Below are 23,035 nucleotides of genomic sequence, written 5' to 3' on the forward strand. Positions count from 1 at the left end.
TAACGTTAGACTGTGACCGCCATGATGGGGCATCCTTTAACACGGTGCGTGCCAGGGTGTGGGATGCCTTACGCGAAACATTCCCAGACACACCGGACTTGCAGTCAGTGATGCAGTGTACAATGAATGACGGGGAAGAGGCTATGGATTATATTTTTCGGGTCCAAGAGATTTGGAGAGCGGAAACGGGCACGCCCTGGTATCAATCGACATCTTTATTTTATTTTATTATAAAGAGAGGGCTCCCAAAGGAAGTTCAGAAGGCGCTTGACAAGATAGCAGGTATTGAAGCAAAGGGATGGCCAGAAATTCAGAGCATAATAGTACACCATTGTAAAAGAATCAAGGAGAGGGAGAAGGAGGTGGCGCAGAAAAGATTGGCAGACGAGGCGAAGTTGGTACAGTCAAAGTTAGTGAAGGTTGCAGCAGCAGTAGCCGCGCTCCCACACAGTAGAGAGGGAGATGAGGAGGAGGAGGGGCTGATAGCACTCCAAGGAAGGGTGGCAACTAATTGGGCAGGACCAGCACAGCGGCAGTGGACTGAGCAGGAGCAAGGTGGAAGCCCGCAGTGGCAAGAGTGGACCCCTCGAGGGGGACGAGGTGGGTACAGGGGCCGGAGAGGAGGCGGACAGGGGTATGGGGGAATGGGAGGAAATGGATGGCAGGGTCCCAGGGGCCCCCAAGGGAGTTTCTGGAACTGTGGACGATGGGGACATTACTCCAGGGAGTGCAGAAGTAGACAAAACAATGGGTTCCAGGAGGGGGAGACTTATGGTCATCCACACCCGGGAAGCCCATATGGTCTCCCAATGGGACAGCAGCAACTAAGAAACCCCAGCCAGGGTACCACGGGCCAGCAACAAGAACACCAGTATAGGACACAGAACCACCCCCAAAACAATGACAGTATGCAATACACGCCAGGTAACCCTTTCGCGACAACAGCAAACGGGGCCCCCGCGCCAGCACCTTACAGCGGCATGTCGGTAGTTTCCGGGAATGTCTTTAATGAGGGAGGGGCGACGAGATACCCCGCATAGGACAGCCCACAGAGAACACTTGCGTGTCCAGTTCTATCCACCACCTACAATGCAGCAGAGGAACCATTGGTAGGGGCGCAGATAGGAGACAAGCAGTTTATATTCATGGTTGATTCGGGAGCGGAGAAATCATGTATCAGAGAGGGCCGATTCCCGTTATCTAACAGGAAGTTAGAGACGCAGGGGTTATCTGGGGCTGTAGTTGAAGTTCCTTACACAGAAGCTTTGGATGTAACAGTGGGGGGTAAGACTGTGAAGGCACCCTTATTGTATTACGAACATTCCCCAATTAACTTGCTAGGGAGGGATCTCCTGAGTAAACTCAATATGACCATATCATTTACCGAGAGAGGGATAGTGTGTTCCACACCCGGGATATGCCCCTTGCGTGCAATGTTGGTAGTGCAAGCCTACACAACCACGCAGGAAATACGAGGACTGCCACAAAATGAGGAAATGTTTATCAAAGGGCTGAAGACTCTGGCCCTCATAATTCCCGAGTTGAGAAGCATGGATTGGAGGATCCTGGCGGAGTTCCTCTTCCGCCCCATAGTATGCCCCAACACAGCACCAGGATCAGTGGTATCGTTAGATTTGCACGCTGTGCAAGTGTCAGCAAAAAGAATAGCTGTGATCGGAGTGGACGAGGAAGGGTGTGAGTGGCGCACAGTGCTATGTACAAACGCCAACATCGCCCTGCGAGAGGTAACAGATGAGGATCTCTTTTCAGACTCAGAAGGGGATGGTGAAATAGTGATGGAAATAGCGATGCCCTGTGATATTTTAATACAAGCAAGGGAGAATCCCGTCCAATTGATGACAGTGGTAGGAGCACCACCGTCGTTTTTTGATGACGACATGAGGCTCGTACCAAACAACTTATGGACAACAGGCCCCCATGATGTGGGACTGTTGCATGGAGTACAGCCTGTGGTAATAAAGCTAAAGCAAGGAGCAATTTTACCATGAGTTAAACAGTATCCTCTGTCTCGTGAAGCTGAAGAAGGGATAAAAGAGACAATAAATGCCCTACTAGCACAAGGGATAATAGTGCCTTCAAACTCCCCATGTAACACTTGTATTTATCCGATCAAAAAAGCAAAAGGGGGGTCTTGGAGGATGATACAGGACTTACGCCCCCTCAATGATGTAATTCAGAAGGAGTTCCCTCTAGTCCCGAACCCCGCATCAATACTATGCAGCATCCCGAAAGAGGCATCACATTTCACAGTAGTGGATTTGAAAAACGCATTTTTCTCTATACCCCTGGCTGAAGAGAGTAGATACCTTACCGCCTTCACACTGGGGGGTAAAAGGTATGAGCATTGCAGATTACCACAGGGTTACTGCGAGAGCCCGAGCATCTTCAATCGCGTATTATATGAAGACCTAGGAAACCTATCAGTTGAGAGCACCATTATTCAGTACGTAGATGATTTACTAGTTTGCGCACGAAACGAAGAGACATGCAGAACAGATTCCATAACATTATTGACTTTGCTGGCCAACAAGGGGTACAAAGTGGACAAGGGAAAGCTACAATACTGTTTGACAGAGGTCCTGTACCTAGGACAGCTGATTTCAAGAGATGGGAAAAGAATAATACCAGACAGGGTAGAAGCCATAAGATCAGTACAAGAACCCACAACAGTAAAGGACATGCAGAAATTTCTGGGAATGTGCAATTACTGCCGAGCATGGATATTAGATTATGCGGCATACACCAGACCCCTATTACAAGCATTAAAGGTCGCCCAACAGGAGAACAGGAAGGTGGAATGGACGGAAGAGATGAGTTCCTCCTTCCAAACACTAAAAGAGTTGATTTCAAGCACCCCAGTACTCGCAAACCCTGATTATGGACGCGAGTTTTACCTATTCTCACACTGCAAGGAAACACTGATGACAGCAGTCCTGACACAAAAAACTTCTTTAGGACACAAGCCATTGGCTTACTATAGTGGCACTTTAGATGCCGTGATGCAGGGCCATTTCGCGTGCGAGCAATCACTCGCTGCAGCCGCGTTCGCGATTGAGAAAAGTGCCACAATAGTAATGGGATGCCCTGTGACATTGTTTGTGGAACATTCATTATTTGCAATACTCGAGAGATCAAAGAGCACACTGACCACACAGCGGGCGACCGCCTACGAGATTATACTGTCCAGTGCCAACATCCATATAGTAAGATGCAAGACAGTGAACCCCGCCACATTCATTACAGAAGCGTGCACGCTCGAAGACATGCAGAACCACGATTGCGCAACCTACACAGGAGAAAGTGGGGAGGAGACAGTGGTGTGTGAGAACGCTCTAAGCGAAGGGGAAGTATACTTTGTGGATGGGTCCGCATCAATTGACGCGGACACAGGAGAAAAACACGTTGGCATGGCAGTGGTGAGGTTAGAAGACGGTGAGTATGAAACACTGGTACAATACCGTCTCCCATCACATTACTCCGCGCAGGCAGCAGAACTGATTGCACTGATAGAAGCACTACATGCAGCAAAGGGTTGTGCAGTGACGATATACACAGACTCAGCTTACATGACAACGACAGTACATGGAGGCCTAGCAAGATGGGGCGGAGGGGCTTTAGGAGGGCAGATGGAACACCTGTACAGCATGCAGAATTGTTAAAAGAGTTAATTGAGGCCCTGCAAAACCCCACAGCAGTAGCAATAGTAAAATGCCAAGCACATACATCCAACACAGATGTTGTGTCTTTAGGGAACGCGGCAGCGGACGCTGCCGCCAAGGAGGCTTCCTATTTTCAGAAAAATGACACAGGTGAATACATGCTTAAGGACAAAACAAACGAAGAGCCCCCAGAGGGATATAATATCATGCCCATACCACAAATAATAGAATTGCAGGAAGGAGCCAGTGCAGAGGAAAAACTATTGTGGACTAAGCGAGGGTGCAGCAAGTCAGGAACAGACCTGCTGTGGAGGCAAAATAACTCGGGGAAGGTGGTAATGCCAATACAGCTACTAGAGATTGCATTTCAACAGCTACACTTCCCTGCACATAACACCAAACAACACATCGCAGCAGAAATACAGGAAGAATGGTTCGTGCCCTGTCTTCAGGAGCATGTGTCTCGATTGGCAATGGAATGTACAACATGCCAAATATACAATTCAGGGATGACATTACGCACTCTCCGGGGAACAATCCCTAAACCTATTGGCCCATTCAAGGAACTACATATAGATTACGCAGACATGGGGGAAAGATGTAATGGTGCACGGTACATGATTGTGGTCGTGTGCCCATTTTCAAGGTGGGTGGAAGCAGGACCCTGCGCGCGACCCGATGCCAAGAGCGCCGCCAAGTTCCTAGTGAGGGAGGTATTTCCGCGCTGGGGAATTTGTGACGTGATCCGCTCAGACAATGGCACTCATTTTGTGAATGAGCTTTTTAAGGAAGTGACTACATTGTTGGGGATAAAACATAAATTGTGCTCAATTTATCATCCTCAAAGTAATGGCGTAGTGGAAAAGATGAACGGACTGTTGAAGGGCAGGTTATCAAAACTATGCTTCTCACTGAAAAAGAATTGGATTTACTGCCTACCGCTTGCGCTATTTGAGTTACGAAACCAGCCAAGCAAAGACCACCATTTGTCCCCGCACGAGATCGTGACTGGGAGGCGGATGAACACAGCACATTCACCACTGCGCGAACACTCAGACGCTCACAGAAGCGCCGCGATATTGGGAGATGAGTTCACAGACTATTTAAAGAAACTGACAAGGGCAGCGCGCGTGATAGCAAAGCAATTGTCCCCACCCTTTACTAGAGAAGAGGGAAATGTAACAGGCGCTGTCACGGAGCCAGGGCAACAACTACAGCTAATGCCAGGCGACTGGATATATGTCAGAAGTTTTGTGCGTCGGTGGAATGCACCACGATTCCATGGCCCATATGAAGTAATATTTTGCACGCCTACGGCGGTAAAGGTCAAAGGGTTGAGGTACTGGGTGCACTTGACCGATGTACGGAAGGCATATAGCAACGTACAAGAGGAGGTAGATGGGGAGGCACAGACAACAGCAACCGCTGCAACTGAGCAGAATGACTGAATATGAACTCGCGTGTATGTGCTGGTACTGAATTTGAAGAAATGCACAACTGATAAAGATGCAAACAAAAAAAAAAAGAGAGAGGAAAATTTTGTTTTAACTTTCATCTTGTTGAGTGTGAATATATATATATATATAATGGAATGCCAAACGATAAGCTTGTATACACCCTTGTCTGTGAATACCCCTCCCCGTATCCCCACCCGCTTCCATTCCCCGTCACATGTATATTGGCACTGATGGTGCCAACAAAATGTTTATATGTATGCACTCAATGCACTTTTATATCTTAAAACAGGAGCTTCCATGGCATCTAACGGGCGGCCTGCAACGGATAGATTTACTAGAATTAAAGAATGGTTAACTGTGAAATGCATATATTCGTATGAATGTGGACTATCTGCGTGCATTATATTGTTTTTTACATTATTATTTGGTCTGGTTACATACTGGTTCATAGCGTTCATCTCTATCGAGATGAACGAGGGGGGAGGGAGCAACACAACTACTGGGACCAATACAACTGCAAGTGTCAATGCAACTACAAGGGAAGGTGATTTTTTGATATGGGACGGAACTAAACTTGTGTGGGGCTACTATACTACGTCATCCAATGTTGTCATCTCACACGATGGAGGGCCAAAGGGTAAAAGACAAAACAACACACTGTCCCTACCTGAGATGTCTAATTACAATGCTCACAGTTTAAACGACCGAAATCCCTCTGCCATATCCTGGTTGTATAACACCCCCACCAGCCAACCTGCCCCCACAGCCATAGAGAATCAAAGAATGAGAGAAACACATGAAATATTATATGATGACTGGGTGAAGGGGGGCGGGTATGAGAAAGGGGGGTCTAGTTTGTCCCTTGCCCAGGGAATCGGGAAGAATATGAGGAATAAGAACAATAGACGGAAGAGGGAAGCAGGGAGGAGGAAGTATGATGAGTACTATGGGCTAGGTCTAGATAAGATGGAAGACCCACGACACCCCCACCAAACAAATAAGTGGTATGCAGACATGAGTGCCACAGCTAAACAAACAACAAACGAGAGTTGTTATGTTTGCTCCCTCATCCCTCACGCATCAGGTACACCCAAAGTACTGTTACCCAAAGAGTTGCCGATTATAGATGCCCAATGTCTCCTTCATCTCACGTTGTGCAGAATTAGGAACACCTTCCAGGCACATGAAGTGACTTTTCAAATGCTGCAGAACGAGAAAACGTGCTACCCAAAACCGTCAGGGGTTGTATGTCTGAAAGAGCCATTTTTTGCAATCGAAGGGACACTTTTTTCTGATAACAAGTGGAAGAACGAAGAAGTAATGTGTAAAGCTGAAGCACTGAGGGGTGTGGCACCGGAGAAATTGCAATGGATAGAAGAAACATGCACACCCGTATGGAGAGAACACATTTCAAAACTAACCTGGGTTACGCCCATCGAAAAGCCTTTCAAGTTGCAGAATGAAATAGACTATGAACTATGTTTCAAAGGAGAGGGGAGAACGTCCATGGGGACGAACAAAAAGTGCAACAAAACCCTCACTATCCCAGACCTAAGAAAAGGGACTGCAGCCCTTATGGACACGTATTGGGTTTGTGGCAACCAGGCATACCTACACCTCCCCCCGTCGTGGAGTGGCAGCTGCTCAATGGCCACTCTGCACTCAGCTCTGATGGTGATACCAGAAAGCCACATCGATGGAAGCAAAAGGACACAGGAACGCACACAACAAAGTGTGGCCCAACCAACTGCAGAACCACAAATGTATGTCCTGTCTTCTGCAAGCAAGGAAGAGGTGCTGACCCGCAACAGACGAGCATCAAACTATGTATCAAAGGCATCATCAGAACTATTGGCCCAGATCCCAGACAAATATTGATTATTCAGCTCAGCAGAAACATTTTTTGCCTCGCTCGTATCAAGTGTCCAGGCAAGGGCTAACGCAAAATGGCTCCAGATAACCCGCTGGGAATTAATTCAGCTGGCGAACGACACTGAAGAAGGTTTTAACATAATAAAGGTCGAACTAAGAGCATTGCGACTGATGACCATGCAAAACAGGTATGTCCTGGACCTGTTGACGGCGATGGACGGCGGTGTTTGCCGAAAAATAGGAAGTGCCTGCTGCACTTTCGTACCTTCTGAAGACGCAGAGAACGGCTCCCTGTCCCATGTGATCGAAGCAGTCCACAACCTAGGAGAAAAAATGAAGATGGAAGGCGGAGCAGAAGATAGTACATGGTTCGATAACCTCTTCTCCTGGGTCCCCTCATGGCTTGGAACAACGATGAAATGTTTAATGCCAGCTGTGGTGTTCCTCCTTTTGATTTTCTGCCTATGCCAGGTGGGTCTTCGAGTCTGTGCTAACGCAGTACCAAATGGTGCAATGATGATGGTGACAATGGGCAACTCACACGGTACAATAAAAACGATGCAAGAAGCACAAGTACAAACAGGGGTAGACAACACACCCAGGTACCAACTGGTGCCCATTTACTACGACAAGGATATTGTAGATAAGCTTTGGCACACCACCATCAAAGAGCCCCGCATACTAGAATGGTACGAGGAAGTATGGGTAGATTTGGAAGGAGATGGTGGGTGCATATATCTTACGTGTACTCCAGATGAATACGCCAGGAGAGGTGAGAGTTTAAGGGGGGTGTGCAGAGCATGGATGCCTATCAAAGGAACTCCTGCATGGGATGAGGCGGTGATGGACGAAGCAGAGTGTAGGAGGATAGAGGAGTTAAAGAATTCGTTACTTAAGTAACGAAAGGGGGGAAATGTAGGGGAGGACTGGTCCAGGAGACCCCCCTCGCCTGCGTTTCTTCCCCAGGTGAGGGCTATGGCCCATTGGGCGTTCCCTCATGCCACCCGGGCCCAGGTGGTGGAGGGCTCACCCACTGGAGACATTGCCCACACGTATCGAATGTCCACATGTATTGATTACAACACAAATTTAGCTAGGCCCAGAAACCATTCTTTGCCCGGTAAAGATGGTGTGAGCTCAGCGCACTGTAGCGCAGCCCCCACCCTTGGAGAACATCCCTGTTGCTGCAGCACCCTGGCAGATCCGCTGCGAGCACGTTCCCACGAACAAGACGGACATGAGCTAGCGCAATACGCTAACATTGTAACAGTTCACCTCCCGCAGTGTACCATCACTATCAGCATGACCCGGCCAGCAGGCCTGAACAATGAGAAGAACAGTAAAATGGTCCTCTGATGGCAGACAGTCTTTATATATATGTATATATTAATGTCAAGACCTCTTGCATTATTTCTTTCTTCCACAAAATACAAACGCCTGTAGAATGTATTAAAATGAGAGAGTATGCTCCCATGATATAAGCTATGGCAAGCTCGCACCATTGCAGGTGGATGCTAATGATAAAGGAACGCTCCAGGGATCTGTTCGTTGCGTGTATCACTGGGCAGCCTACCTCACATGGTTTCGCGCCATAACTAAAGCTAATGCTGCTAGAGTACACGAGAAAGCGGATGCAACTATACTATGAACTCATGTAAAGAATGCGCGAGAGTGCACTTATCATGTGTAAATGTCTGAGCCCCTCATATGCCACCACCGTCATGTACAGTGGCGGGTCGTTTTCTGTGTACTCCACTGATCTAACCACTACCTTATTTACTGCGAATGTATATGCATGTAACTAAAACACTGTAGCTGCTAGAATATAATGTACAAATATGGTGCTCGGACTAGGTATAATCGAAACGCACCCAGCAAAGGTTAAATGCATGTTTTGAAGTGATTTTAAATAAGTATTATAGAAAGTATTCAAATGTTTGCGATGTCTTTACCTATATTCGGCAACACACGAGGGAGATACCTTTGTGAAAGCGTACAAGGTCTCGATGTATCCCCCTCCCTCCCTCAGAAGGCTGCCAAGACATGAGAACAGAGCCCGCTCCGCGTTATCACGCCTCCCCCGACCCGACTGGAGCCGCTTCAAAGACTTGTAGCCCCACTGCAGCACCCAAGGCCGCGGCCAGCCACCTGCATTATTTACAGCACAGCAGTAAACCTTAGTTTAAACTCAAGCGCCCCCTCGTAAACCCCACAACCCACCGGACTGTCTCAGACTTATGGCCCAGTGCAATCAGGACACCCAACACTTTGACAACACACAGCGAAACATCCATAACCACTTCTAACAAGACAGAAAGACCTGTACCACCCGCCCCAGTCCCCGAAGCTTAGCCCCTCGACCTACGGTCCCGGTCAACAGGTCACGAGTAACCAGGCCTCGATATATTATCTCCAGACCCCTCACAAGGTGCATTCCTCCTGTGTTGCATTAACCTATTGAAAGATTTACTAAAGAGAATAGAACTGTAAATGACTGAATGACTGCGGTGTGCATGGCAGAGGGCAAGTAAGTCAGAAAAGGCATTCATCTCTGCCACAGGCCGCCTTGGCACACCAACACCGCCCGGATGAACTCAAGCCGACCTACCAGGCCCAGCCCAACCCACGAAGGTGACCAGTGACGTCCTCCAGCCAAGACCAACCACACTGCAGCAGCACCTATAGTTAGTCGTCGCCACCCAATCCCAATGAACTTGTGCCCCCTATAGTATGTAGGTTTTGATGACGTTTTTTGTAAATATATACGCCTGTCTTTGCTATTGTCAGACAGAGCGCTCTCGGAGTTTGCAGAGTTCTTTGCATGCCCAATTCTGATTGATAAACTCCCATTTACGCTCACCCGCACTCTGTCTTGGCCTTATTCCCATTTTGGGAGAGTCCTTCATTGTCTCTCATTGCGGGGAGGATCGTGCTGTTTGGGGACGCTTGCTTTCAGACGCAACAGGATTGCTTCCTTCTTTCACCTCAATCTTGTGCACCATCCCTTTAAGACACCCCACTCTGTTACAAAATACCTCAGGATATCTAGTCACCATTTCACATTTTGTTTTATGACTATTAACCTCAGAAGAATTAACCACATTGAGGACTTGCTCTTCACTATTAGGATCCAACTTGATTCCCAAACCCCTTTGTTCCTTCCAACCTAACAAGGTTTCACCTCTTTTGGTAACATATATTTTCCCACGTGTGAACCTCCCTTTGAATTTGAATTCTGTCTCATAGCACCCCAGAATTTCTATTTTGTCTCAGTTATATCCGCCAGGCATTTTATCTGAAGGAATCAAACATCTGACGTCACCTCCAATTACATTCTCAAAAACAGTTTTAGACATTAATGTGATTTTGGAGCAGGAGTCAGCAAGCATTTTAACCATATGACCATTTACCTCTATCCATGCTGATGGATGCTCGCACTCATCAGAACCTGAACACTTTACCATATGAACGGTAACTATTTCATTCTCAGAAACATCAGCTTGTTCAGAAAATACACCGTCATATTCTTCAATCGGGAGGGTTCCCCTTCCACCTCCAATTCAATAGTTTTTACAACAATTCTCGAAGTGCCCCCACTTCTTACATAAACCACAATTCACTCACCTCCCAGGGCAAATGGGAGATGTAGACAAATGTCATGAGCTCCCACAGCGTAAACATAACCTATCTTCCTTTTTCACATTAAATTGAGCGGCGTCCTTTTGAAACCGCCTATCATTCTGCTCACCACCCCGACCTTTGGCTTGGGTATTCTCATAATGTTTATTGGGCTTGGTTCTATGTTTTTTCTTTTCCTTTGGGCACCCTCCCTTCTTATCTCCAACTCTTAGTACCTCAACACTTGGTGCTGATTTATTTTCCTTGAGGGACAGCTTCGCTACACACTGTAATGTGTGCTCAATTCTCTTCGCTATACTAATGACCTCCTCTAAGTTTGGATCGTCCTTTAACCAAATTTCCTCCCGTATTTTATCATTAGAGCAGTGAATCATAAATTGATCTCTTATGTGTTCCTCTAATCCACCACCAAACTTACAATTGAGGGATAAATGTCTCAAAGCAGTTATATAGTCTTCAACAGTTTCTCCTTCATGTTGACATCTCATGCCAAAATGATATCGCTCCAATACCGTGCTAGTTTTTGACTCAAAATGCCTATCAAGTTTGGTCAATGCCAGGTCAAAATCTTTGTTCCCTCTTCTGAATCTAATTCGGAAATATCAGGAAATGTGTCATATATCCTCTGACCGTCATACCCCAGAAAATGCATTAACATCGTTACTTTACGTTCTACAGACATTCCATTCCCACACGTAGCTTTAACATAATGTAGGAATCCCTTCTTCCACGGGGCCCACTTAATTTTTGGTGGACCTGGTGTGAGCAAAAATGCTTGCGGACCGGGGACTCCAGACAGGGCCATATTTATAACCTCTAAATGCTACGTAACACAATGCGTAAAATAGCAGGTTAATATGCGTCCAAAGTATATGACACAACAAAAACAATTTTGCTTTCAAGATGTCAAATGGTGATTCTTAGAATATCGTCAAATGTTGCCATACATAGCCACTCTATTTTGGCTATGCTTGTCCAGTCACCACCACAAAAATATCTCCTCCTTTGGGGGGCCAGAGAAAGCACCTTCTCTAAGCTGTGGTGCCCTTTGTCATACACCCCTAATTCACCTTCCCACAGGGGGCCCTGGCGAGGTTTCAGTATCCTTTCTCAATTCAGCGCCACATCCGCATTCAGCTGGGCTTGATTCAGCGCCACATCCACTTTCAGGCAGCTTCCATCTTCCAGCTTCCTGCTGATAACTCCTCCTAATTCGCCTTCCCACAGGGGGCCCTGGGCGAGGTTTCAGTATCCTTTCTCAATTCAGGGCCACATCCGTATTCAGCGCCACATCCACTTTCAGGCAGCTTCCAGCTTCCAGCTTCCTGCTGATAGCTCCTGCCAATTCCTCCTGGATGGTGGCTGCTCCTGCTGACAGCTCCTGGATGGTGGTTGCTCCTGCTGATAGCTCCTGCCAATTCCTCCTGGATGGTGGCTGCTCCTGCTGACAACTCCAGGATGGTGGTTGCTCCTGCTGATAGCTCCTGCCAATTCCTCCTGGATGGTGGCTGCTCCTGCTGACAGCTCCTGCCAAACTCCACTTCCAGTCACTGTTGGGGGTCTTGGCTTCTGCAGGGATCACTACAGACATCCCATCCTCGTCGCCATTGTTAAGAAGCCACAAACTTGGTAAGTGAAAGCCAGTTTATTTGGAACAGCTTCAGTAACTCACTTAAGACCCCCAACACAGGCAGCATCCAGGGTATAACTGACCACTCCAGAGTAAACATCTCCAAGCACCCATCATTCCAGAATGGCACAATAGGCATACATCCGTTCTGGAATTACAGATGATGTGCTTGGCATAAACACAGCTGAAAACCATAGCAACAAGAAAGCATACAAAGGTTTAGCTTTATACAACAATAACGAAGGCCAATTACACACAGAACAGAGTCTGGGACCCCTACAGTTCAGACGTAGATCAAGAAAAGAGAGTTTCTGTGCAGAGGGGACCAGGCCTTGCAGTTTTGGCTGGGGTACTACCATTGGTGGCAGTACCTGACTGATTTGTATATGGCTGGACCCATTTTGCAATGGTGCAGACGGGATAAAAAACAGTGGAGAGGAAGGTTGCCCAGAGCAATGCCATTGATACAGATTCATTCAAAACCTTCTACCCATCACTTTTGTGGGTATAGTTTGTCTCACTATGTGAGAGATGGTATGGCCAGACATGGATCCCTTACTCGCTGCGCCATAGGGAACCAGTCTGCACCTCACTGAGGAGGCCCAATAAGGCCAAAACATGTCTGGCATTGCTTGTGTTTCTGTGCAGAAGGGACACGGCCTAGCAGTAGGGGCTGGGCTGCTACCATTGGTGGCAGTACCTGAATGATTTGCATATGGCTGGACCCCTTTTGCAATGGCGCTACGGGCAAAAAAACGATGGTGTGGAAGGTTGTCCAGAGCAATGCCAGTGGTACAGATTCATTCAAAACCTTCCACCCATCACTTTTGTGGTTACAAGAAGGAAGAGTACCTGATTTTACTTGTGAAAATACTTGGTCAGAGAACAAACTAAGACAGCCCCTCAAAGCATGAGACTATAAAGAGAACTGGGAGAGCAAAACCTATAAGCATAGTACTTGGCACGCGAGTGAACCAAGTCTTTGTTTGTGTGGTGGCATATAGTAGTGGAGGAAACCAGATCTGCCAGTCAGGGTCGGGGACACACCACAGCCTGGGAGTGCATCCAGGCTGTTCCTCTTTGTCGCAGCACCTGGTGGGATGATACTAGGGCTGCCAATCAGGGTCAAGGACCCACCACAGCTTGTGGGAAGTGCATGATAAAGCACTGCTGTGTTGGCGAACCCTTGCACAAGCCTTCGATAATAATTGCAGAACCCCAGGAAGCTTCTCATCTCCTGCAGATTCGGTGGGCGGGTCAGGTTTCTAGAGCTTCCAACTTGGCTGGATCCTTCGGCTGACACCACATGGCAAATATACATTACACTGGTTCGACAAAACTGGCACTTATCCAAGGACACCTTCAGCCCTTGCTGCTGGATGTGATCCAAAACCTTCAGTAGCCTTTGGTGATGTTCTTCTAAGGTCCGTCCAAAAACATCATCCAAGTAGACCAGAACCTTGAGTAGATTCATGTCACCCATAGTTCTTTCTATCAGGGGTTGAAACGTGGCAGGCACTCCCGATATCCCCTGTGTCATTCGAATAAACTGGTAGAACCCCAAGGGGCAGATGAAGGCAGTCTTTTCTTTGTCTTCGGGCAGCATAGGAATTTGATAATACCTACTCTGTAGATATAGGACTGAGAACCATTTGCTCCCAACCAGACAGTGAAGAGCCTTGTCCACTTGATGTGTGGTGTATTGATCGGGGACTGTTCTGCTGTTTAGGTGCCAGTAATCAATTCACAGCCACACATCATTGTTTTTCTTTCATGCCACCACTATGGAGGAAGCATAAGGGCTTCTGGATTCCTGGATGATACACATCAGCCAGTGCTAGTCTCTGTGACCTCTCTTGGAATGGGGTGACATCACTTAAACAGATGTGATGCTTCATCTCCTTGGCTTCACCTAAGTCCCAGTCATTGGTTGAAAAAACATCTGCCCACGTGGACAGCTGGTCTTGTAGATGATCTATCTCACATTGGCCGTCATGTTGATCCTGCTTCTCCATGCCATTCTTGAGGTAGGCCTGTTAACAAGCCGGGTGCATCTTCAAAGATTTGCAAACTATGGAGTGGCCATTTCCATACACATCTTGGCTAGCGTGCCAAACAGAGCAGAGGATGTGCCCATGACTAGGGGTACCTTTGGATTTGGGTTCCTTGTGGTGCACACTAATGCCAAGGTGGTGTTCACCCCAACCACTTCTCGATTTAAATGGATTTTCACACAGGTATATCCCAGGTATTAACAGGCGGCCTCTCCCACGCCCATCAGAGTTAGCCCCTCCAGCGGTTCTAATTGCAGATGCAACATATGTAAGTGATAGTAGGGCTCATGCACGATGGTGACCTGGGAGCCACTGTCCAGTTATGCTGTGGTCCTCTGCCCCTCAAGATCAACTGGGATGGTCATGGTGGGCCCGATGAGACCTGCTGGATTGCCTCGATGGAGCAGAGCTTGAGTCCGTAGTATGTTTCAGCTCGCTGGCAGCACATCTGTGGTGTTACTGACGTCATTAACTAGACGGAGATGGTCAGCTGTGGGACCCTCCTGAGCCTTACTTGGATACGGGATTGTCTGTAGCCTTGGATGTGATGTCCTTGTTGATTTGCTGGAGTTAGTTTCTGCGGAGCTCACTCCTGTAGTGTAGGTTCTTGCTGCTCCTCTGCTACAACCTCCTGTGCGTTTCACGACAATGCCCGGGCCGGAGTAGATTTAAGAGCATTAAAGCGAGCAGCTACTCTGACATAATCTGGGTCTAAGTCACACGGTCGAGTTGAGTGGCACTCATCCCCACATGAATGGCAAAATCTCCAAGGTGGTAACAGTGCAGAGGATTGGGGAAAATATTCGACGCTCTTGTGCTCATCGATACACCCGTTCTCGGGATGATGGGAAACCACCTCTGCCTCGATTTTGGTTTGCAATCAGGCTTTCCTGGGTGGTGAACTGAGTCTGTAGTTTCCTGACTAGCTGTTGCTGCTCTCCGATCTGCTTCTGCTCAGAAATGGTATTCTTGGGCATTGGGATCCTGCCTTGTACTGGCTGGCTCTGTACATTGATATCAACTGTTTTTTTCTTCCAGGGCCCTAATGGACCTTAGTAGTTCCTCATAGGATGGAGGTGTATCCAGTTTCTCCCACAGCCTCAGTTGCAGTATGGGTATAGCTACTTCCTTGCCCCTTCCAAGTAGTTGCTTCAATCGACATCGGTTCAATCGGAAAGTCTCTACTCCTCCTCTATGGTGGCCTAGGCATAAAATGTGCTCAATCCTCACTAGATGATCAGACAACTCCTCTCCCAGTTTCAGAGAGGTGGCATAAAACCTCATCATTAAGTCCTCTCCTGGCTCATTAGTGCCAAAATCTCCCTCCAGGGTGCCCATCACTTGCTGGGAAGTTGGATCAGGACTCAATGCTCGAAGGGATTGTACCATCTGCAGTGCAGGCCCTCTCAAGGCCTCTTTTACTCATCGTCTCTTCTCTTGGTCAGACACTTTCCAGTCATGTAGCATAAGCTGAGTGAGATCTGCCCATAGTTCATAACTCTCCTCTCCTTTAGGTACAGGATGCTTGCCTGAAAAAAGGTTGTAATCTAGTGTAAGTTCCATGTTCTGTAACCAAATGGGACAGGGATTGGCACACCATAGTTACTTTAACAGCCTCAGCCACTGCAGCAGCAATGACTATGGCATCTTTGGTGGGTGAAGCATCATCCGGGCACAGAGGTATTCCGGGCTAAGTGTCTAATGTCCAGATGGGGCAGGTAATCACAGGCTACCCACCTCAGATCTTAGGGGGCAGGATTTTACCTGTAAGAGAAATACCACCATACCATAGAATATAACATTGTGTATCTTGACCGGTGGTCAGTCAAAATCTCGAAAACAAAATCTTGAATACAAAAAGGCCGAAAAAAAAAATATCGAAAAAAAAATATCGAATTTTTTATTTATTTATTTATATATGTTTTTGGGGTCAGGTAAGTAAAAAAAAGGGGTAAAATAAAAAAAATGAAAAAAGGGGGGTTGGGGGGGAACCCCCCCATTTTGAAAAAAAACACATTGAAAAAAAACTTCGATATTTTATTTTTCGGCCTTTTGTATTCGAGATGTTGGTTTTCGAGATTTTTAAATTCGGTATTATCACTATGAACCATCTTGACCAGGTATGCGCCCCAAATTTTTCACTTTCCCAGTGATGGGTTCCAAGGGATTGGTCCTGTCTAGTACCTCATCAGTCGTGATGTAAGAGGACCTCACCCACTACGAAGCAGGCCTCTGGACTGAGCCATTCGGCTTGTACCCAATGTAACATATATTCATGTGCCATTTTAGACTTTGCCTCATCACGAGTTGGGCTGTATCCCTGGCTGTAATAACGCTGACTGTAATAATCCTAGCACTGACTGGTCCGGTGGTATTACCACCGGATCACGGGTTGGGCCTTAACGATACATCCCCATTCCTGATTGGCTCCATTGGATCCAATGGGGAATTTTCAGTGCTAATATTGCGGGCTAATACAGCCAGCTGTAATACCGCCGAAAACAGGGATTTTCACCTCCAGAAAAAAGCTGGAGGTAAAACAGCTGATTAAGCGCCTAACTCTTGATAGGGCCAGCCCTTAAATGCGGCGGTAACACTGGTACCACTGCATTTAAGGGCTACAGCCCAACTCGTGATGAGGCCCTGCGTGTAAATAAACCACCAATGTATTATGCAGTGCCTAGTACCTAGCGGTTGAAATGTACCCCCACTTTCCTTGTACACAGTCAAAAAGTGCTCTTGGTCGGATTTTCTAACGGGTAGAAAAAAATTACATGACAGGGTGTCAGATTTTCCTACCCTGTCACTTTTTCCTACCCCTGGATGGGTTGCCCAATGCCTGCTCTCGGTAGGATTTTCTGACGGGTAGGAGAAAATGACAGGTCAGGCTGTCAGATTTTCCTACCCAGTCACTTTTTCCTACCCCTGGGTGGGTTGCCCGATGCCTGCCTCGGTAGGATTTTCTGACGGGTAGGAAAAAATGACAGGTTAGGCTGTCAGATTTTCCTACCCCGTCACTTTTTCCTACCCCTGGGTGGCTTGCCCAATGCCTGCTCTCGGTAGGAGTTTCTGACGGGTAGGAAGAAATGACATGACGGGGTGTCAGATTTTCCTACCCTGTCGCTTTTTCCTACCCCTGGGTGGGTTGCCCAATGCCTGCTCTCGGTAGGATTCTCTGACGGGTAGGAAAAAATGACAGGTTAGGCTTTCAGATTTTCCTATCCCGTTACTTTTTCCTACCCCTGTGTGGGATGCCCAATGCCTGCTCTCGGTAGGATTTTGTGACGGGTAGCAAAAAATGACATTACAATTCCTGTCAGATTTTCCTACCGATAGGATTTTCTGACAGATAGCAAAACGTGACCTTACAACGGCACCATGCCAGGTCTACACAAAATTGCAGCAGCAACTCCGCTCCATGTATTAGCATATGATTACAGAGCATCTACAGAGAAAAGGTAGTCACAGGTACATGCAAATGCTTTATCAATGTGGGACCCACAAGATAAGAATGCTACCATGCCATGTAGGTGCCGTGGGAACGTTACATACACGTTGCGGCTGACCTTTTACAGACTTCCTCCTGCACGACTATGGGTAGGTAGCTAGGAATGTACATATTCCAAATGGCAAGCCGTAGCACCACCCAGGAATGCACTAAAACACAAACTTTCAGAGGCGGAACAGGCCCCAGGGTCCTCCACTTTCTGCACCACCAGCCTTGGCATGTCCTCCAAAATATTCCTGAAATAGGACTATAGGATGTGGAAGTCCAAGGGAGGTTCAATGGCACAGTGACAATAGCTTCTTAGAAGAAGAGCCCTTAAAACGTACCTTTTTAAATAAGGAGTTTGAGGGGCGTGTGGAGTTCACCTATCTGTTTTGTCTTTGGACTAGTTACCTACTTGCGTCTACTTTCTAGAACCATCTGCACCTTTTTTCAAATAAGCCTATCCTGAGTGCAATATAAATACTAAATGAAAATCAAATTCTACCTCTTTTTGAGATTCTGGAGCATATGGCCATTGCATGTCAGGGCCCACAGTGGGAAAGGACCCAAGCTTCTGACAGACATCAGAGATCCGAGTAGCCAAATATTGCAGGGGCACTTTGAGATGGCACACATGGCACTACTTGATTTGATATCCCTCAAGCGTTGCCAGTGGGCGAGGCAACTTTGGCATGTCTCTAAGCATCATAACCTTGGGGCAGGGTGAATGCGCTTGTGGATTATTTTTGCAGGTCTACTGAATCCTCAATTCAGCCATTTTCCACTGCTTCAATACTCTCACAGTGCCAAACAGAACCATCACCTACAGATCTTTGTATCACGAACATCCATCCCCAAAGGCTTGAAGACTGCTCTCTCTCTATCCTGTGCCTGCTGCAAGGTCCCAGATTCCCATCATCCCAAGGGTCTACTAAAGTTCAAGAGGTGACTCCCTTCCTTGTCCTGGTTTTCTTCTCCTCTATCCCTGCCACTTCAGATGCACCAGGTTAGAGGCACAAATATTCAAAGTATAGAACTGTAAAGGCTGGATGGCATAAGGAACTTGCCTCGGGCATCCAGGCAGCAGGATACCAGCGATATAAGTCTGCCGGTATCATGGGAGTGATTGCTGGTCGGTTGAAGAAAGGATCGTCCAATAGAATTAGTTCATTCCTGGTTCTAGAGTTCCTAAGATCATTTACTTTGATTAAAGAGGCTAATAGATGCCCATCCAGGTTCCCTGCTTCATCCACCATGGGAGTTCCAAGTTGGGGCAGCCTGTCACTGGGTGCTTTCAGAGTTCTGTGGTAAGGACACCAGCTGCACAGACAGTTCTGTTTCCTATTTTCCAGGGCTAATTATTTTCGTGTGTTTTGTGGTACAAATAGTGTGGCTAAGAGGTGCACAAAGGCAATTGTATGTTTAAGACGGTGTCCTCGGTAAAGGCATACTGCAGGCAGACGTGTTTAATACTGTATGACCTGCTGTAGCTGAACTGGGCCTTTATCAGCTTGCACTCCTACAAACCGGTTTCTTTTTTGTTTAATCTGTGCAGTGAAATTTTATTGTGCATTACAAATTCAACCCGTTGTTCTCAGGTTCTGGAATATATTCTATGGCTGTGAAAATGTGCCATGTTTATTAGGATTACCAGAGTGCTCCATGTCATTAGGACACCCCGTTACCAATCCAGGGCTGTCAGATAGCAAAGAGGACGTCAAAATGGCAAGTCGCGAAATCCAATATCTGGTTACATTACATTACATATACCAAACAAATACATTCTCTTTTCTGAGTTCACTAAATGTAAACACCTGGTACCAATGAAAGCAAAGTCTAGGAGTGGAAAAGTGGTTACCCGGTTACATAATCACCTCATGGCATGGGATCTACGTTAAAGACCGAACACAAAAGCTTGAATTACAAAATTTGTGAAGCCCACTTGTTCGCATTTTGTAGTTCGAGCTTTTTGGATTTTGGTTGTTTGTCCCCCGCTAGGCATCTAATGTATACAAGACACACCCCCGCAACCCCACAGCCCGTAATACCGAACTAGGAGAGCAGGGGACACCCCTGCAACTCCCGCCCCCCTTGTTCGGTATTAAAGGATTTGATTGTTTGTACGAGGCTGAATGCACACTAATTGTGCATTCTGTTGTAACGTGAGCACGAGCGCCGTGGCTCGTTGTTAGGAAAGATTATATAATTGTAGGTAATTTTCCTTCCATGTGGCAACCCCTAAACTTTTTTTCTGTTGTTTTCACCCTGATCTAGACTTTGCCAGAGAAGCGCAGCCTTCTGCCGCACTCCTCTGGGCTTTCGCTCCATTCTTACAGGCAAACTGACATGCCCTTAAGACAGTCAGTACCGGGAAACGTTGTTTTCCGTAGTTCTTTTATCATGTTGCAGCTTTCGCGCAACATGACACAAGAGGGCACTGTAAGCTAAGTTACTGCTGTCTTGGGTCTCTAGTCACTCTACGGGCCCTAGACACTCTCTTTGGATTGTTAACGAACGGTGCAAGTGAATCACGGACGGGACTGGTGGCAGCGATCGTTTCTTTGTGTTGTAAGAGGATTCAATTCAACACTACAGCTAAGTCAATGCCTAGTCTGGGATACTGAATGGAAACCCTTATTGATATATCTTTATGTCCAGTTCATGAGTTCTGGATGACTACCCCTATATAACACCCCTCTCTTGGAATCCCCCTGACCCCACTGAGCCAAGAAGTAGTTCTGTTTTGCAAGTTAAAGGGTTTATTTGATAATTTAAACAATATATATATATATTTCACACTTTATAATAAATTAATAATTGAATATCACACTTAATCTGAGCAGTAATCAATAATGGATAGTCTGGCACTAGCACACTTCTTTATAATCAATGATGAGTGGTTATAGGATGGATAAGATAGCAACAATACTTTTATGGTTTCAAATGGATGCAAGGTGGAATGAAAATGCAGTACAGAAAAAAAACTTGATAGGGTTTCAGCAAAAAGACAAAGTAATCACTTTCTTGGACAATTCACTCCCCCCTTTATGCAATGCAAGGAAATGGAAGGAAAGCACACAGTTCTCAGAAATGCAATCAAATGTAATTCAGTTCACCCCAGCAAGCTTAGAGAAAACAGGTATGAGTTTGAAATACAGGCAAAAGTGCTTTGAATATGGTGACAATGCAGTGAGAAATATGCTGAAAATGCTTTTAATTCCCTTCAGGAGGTTCAGGGTGAGTGGTATCTAGTTAATATGAGTTCAGGCTCACTCTAGCAATGATTCTAGGATGGTTCTTAAGAGGCAAACGAATTGTTTGCAAGGAAAGAGATGACTGCTGATGGTTACACGTTGCTGGATTTTTAACCAAATCGCAAATCGCGGCAAAATTCGCGAATGCGTGCATCACGATTACGGCAAAAGTATAAGGGGCAATTTGCGGTACCGTAATTAGCTCCTTCCCCATTCCCATTGAGCCCTGTGTGGCAAAAATCGGAATGGCGAAAGGCCATGCAGAAAGGGGGAATTACCGCCCGCCAACCTTGGAATGGGGTGGTAATTCCCCTTTTCTCCATGGTGGTACCGGTATGGTACCGGCGGCAACCATGGTGCTAATAGCACCATTGTTTACCGCATTACGTGTAATGAGGCCCATAGTAGAGCTATGCTGAGCTCATAGGTTCGTCTCCGAGCACTGTGACTGAAAGAGGCTAAAGAGCTGATCACAGCGGGCATAGTGTGGCGGCTGGGGAGTGGGCTTTTCGTTTCCCTGATTGGGATTCCGACAGTTTGCACAGATTCTGAATCTGGGGACAATCTGGCTCAAATAAATGTGTTCCATGGAGCTAAATAAGGTTTAAACCCCCAGCATACTTTAGTTTGTTAAATGAAAGCCCAGGACTGGAAAATTGCTTTCTCAGTGACAGAAGTCGTCACATGGTAAACATATGGGGGGCTGCTTCACATTGTTTTTATGTGCAATGCCATAGGTGCCCCCTTTACACCGAAAGACCCATGCTCAGTGCCGTCTGCACATAGCGCAGTTATTTGCACCTTGAACCATTATTTAAGATTTGTGTTGTGTGAAGAAAATCACAGATGAAGGTATGTGGAGAATGCATTGCAGGGGTTGACTGATTGAGGGCTAATACAAAAACTCATAATCACGCCCACCTATCCCCCTTCCAAGAAATAATCAAGAAACAAGTAAGGGCGTTTATGCACACGTAATGGGTGTTGTCTATAAGTCCGCCTTTACACCCCCGGCCCAGATCCAATACCCCTCCACACTGTGCAATCATCCTCCATTATTGGATAATTGCAGTGCAGCTATTAATTTCATTAACTTTCCCATCAGGCAGTTCATCAAACCGTACACGGCTGGTGCACAATCTCAAAGTAGCATGTGATAAGAATTAATAAAATATCTATTTTTTGTTTCCTACTCCCAAAGCATTGCCAACATCTGTCACGAAAGAATGCCTCGTCTGGGTTCTAAGACTGTGTATCCATCCAAGTGATCAGAACGCTAGCAGACGATGTGAGCCCATGTTTTCTCTCTGGGATACTCAATTCTTAATTAAAAGTTTACAGCTGGCGTGGAACCGTCCATCGGATGGCCAATATTATATAAAAAAAAAAACCTCTACTAGTTATGGACTCATGGAAGGGCTGTCTCCTAGGAATATTAAAGCCTTTAATCTACCTTTGCACCCAAGGCCCGCGCAGCTTTCGCCAGGAGTGCAACTATACAAACGAGAGGGGCTAACGTTATAGACTGTGGGGGGGGGGGCAGGTGGGAATTTATTTGTGCGAATGCGTGTAACTTCTTTACATATTCTAATGAGACTGCTCTAGTGCAGCTTAAATGTTAGAAGCTGTCAACTACCTCACTTAATAAGTGCTGTGAGAATGAGCAGTCTCCTGTCCAACATGCTCTGTTAATCCCTCCCCTGAGATGCAAGTACTAACATGCCATGACGATTTCAATTGTCTAAAAATGTATGCATACGAATGCAGGTGCTAACAGTGAAACGCTTTACATTAGTAATTGACGGCCTTCATTAACAGTGCAGCCCCAAGCACTGTCTATTGTCTGTGTCTGGTTCTGTCCTGCCATGGCTCAGTAGTTCAGGCAGGTGAAGTTAACATAACCCACAATTTCGGGGGACAATGGGGGCATTCACTCAGATGATGTGTGCCTAATACCTG

The sequence above is a fragment of the Ambystoma mexicanum genome, chromosome 5p, assembly GCF_040938575.1.
Source record: "Ambystoma mexicanum isolate Mex_15411 chromosome 5p, UKY_AmexF1_1, whole genome shotgun sequence".
In the NCBI taxonomy this organism is placed as follows: domain Eukaryota; kingdom Metazoa; phylum Chordata; class Amphibia; order Caudata; family Ambystomatidae; genus Ambystoma; species Ambystoma mexicanum.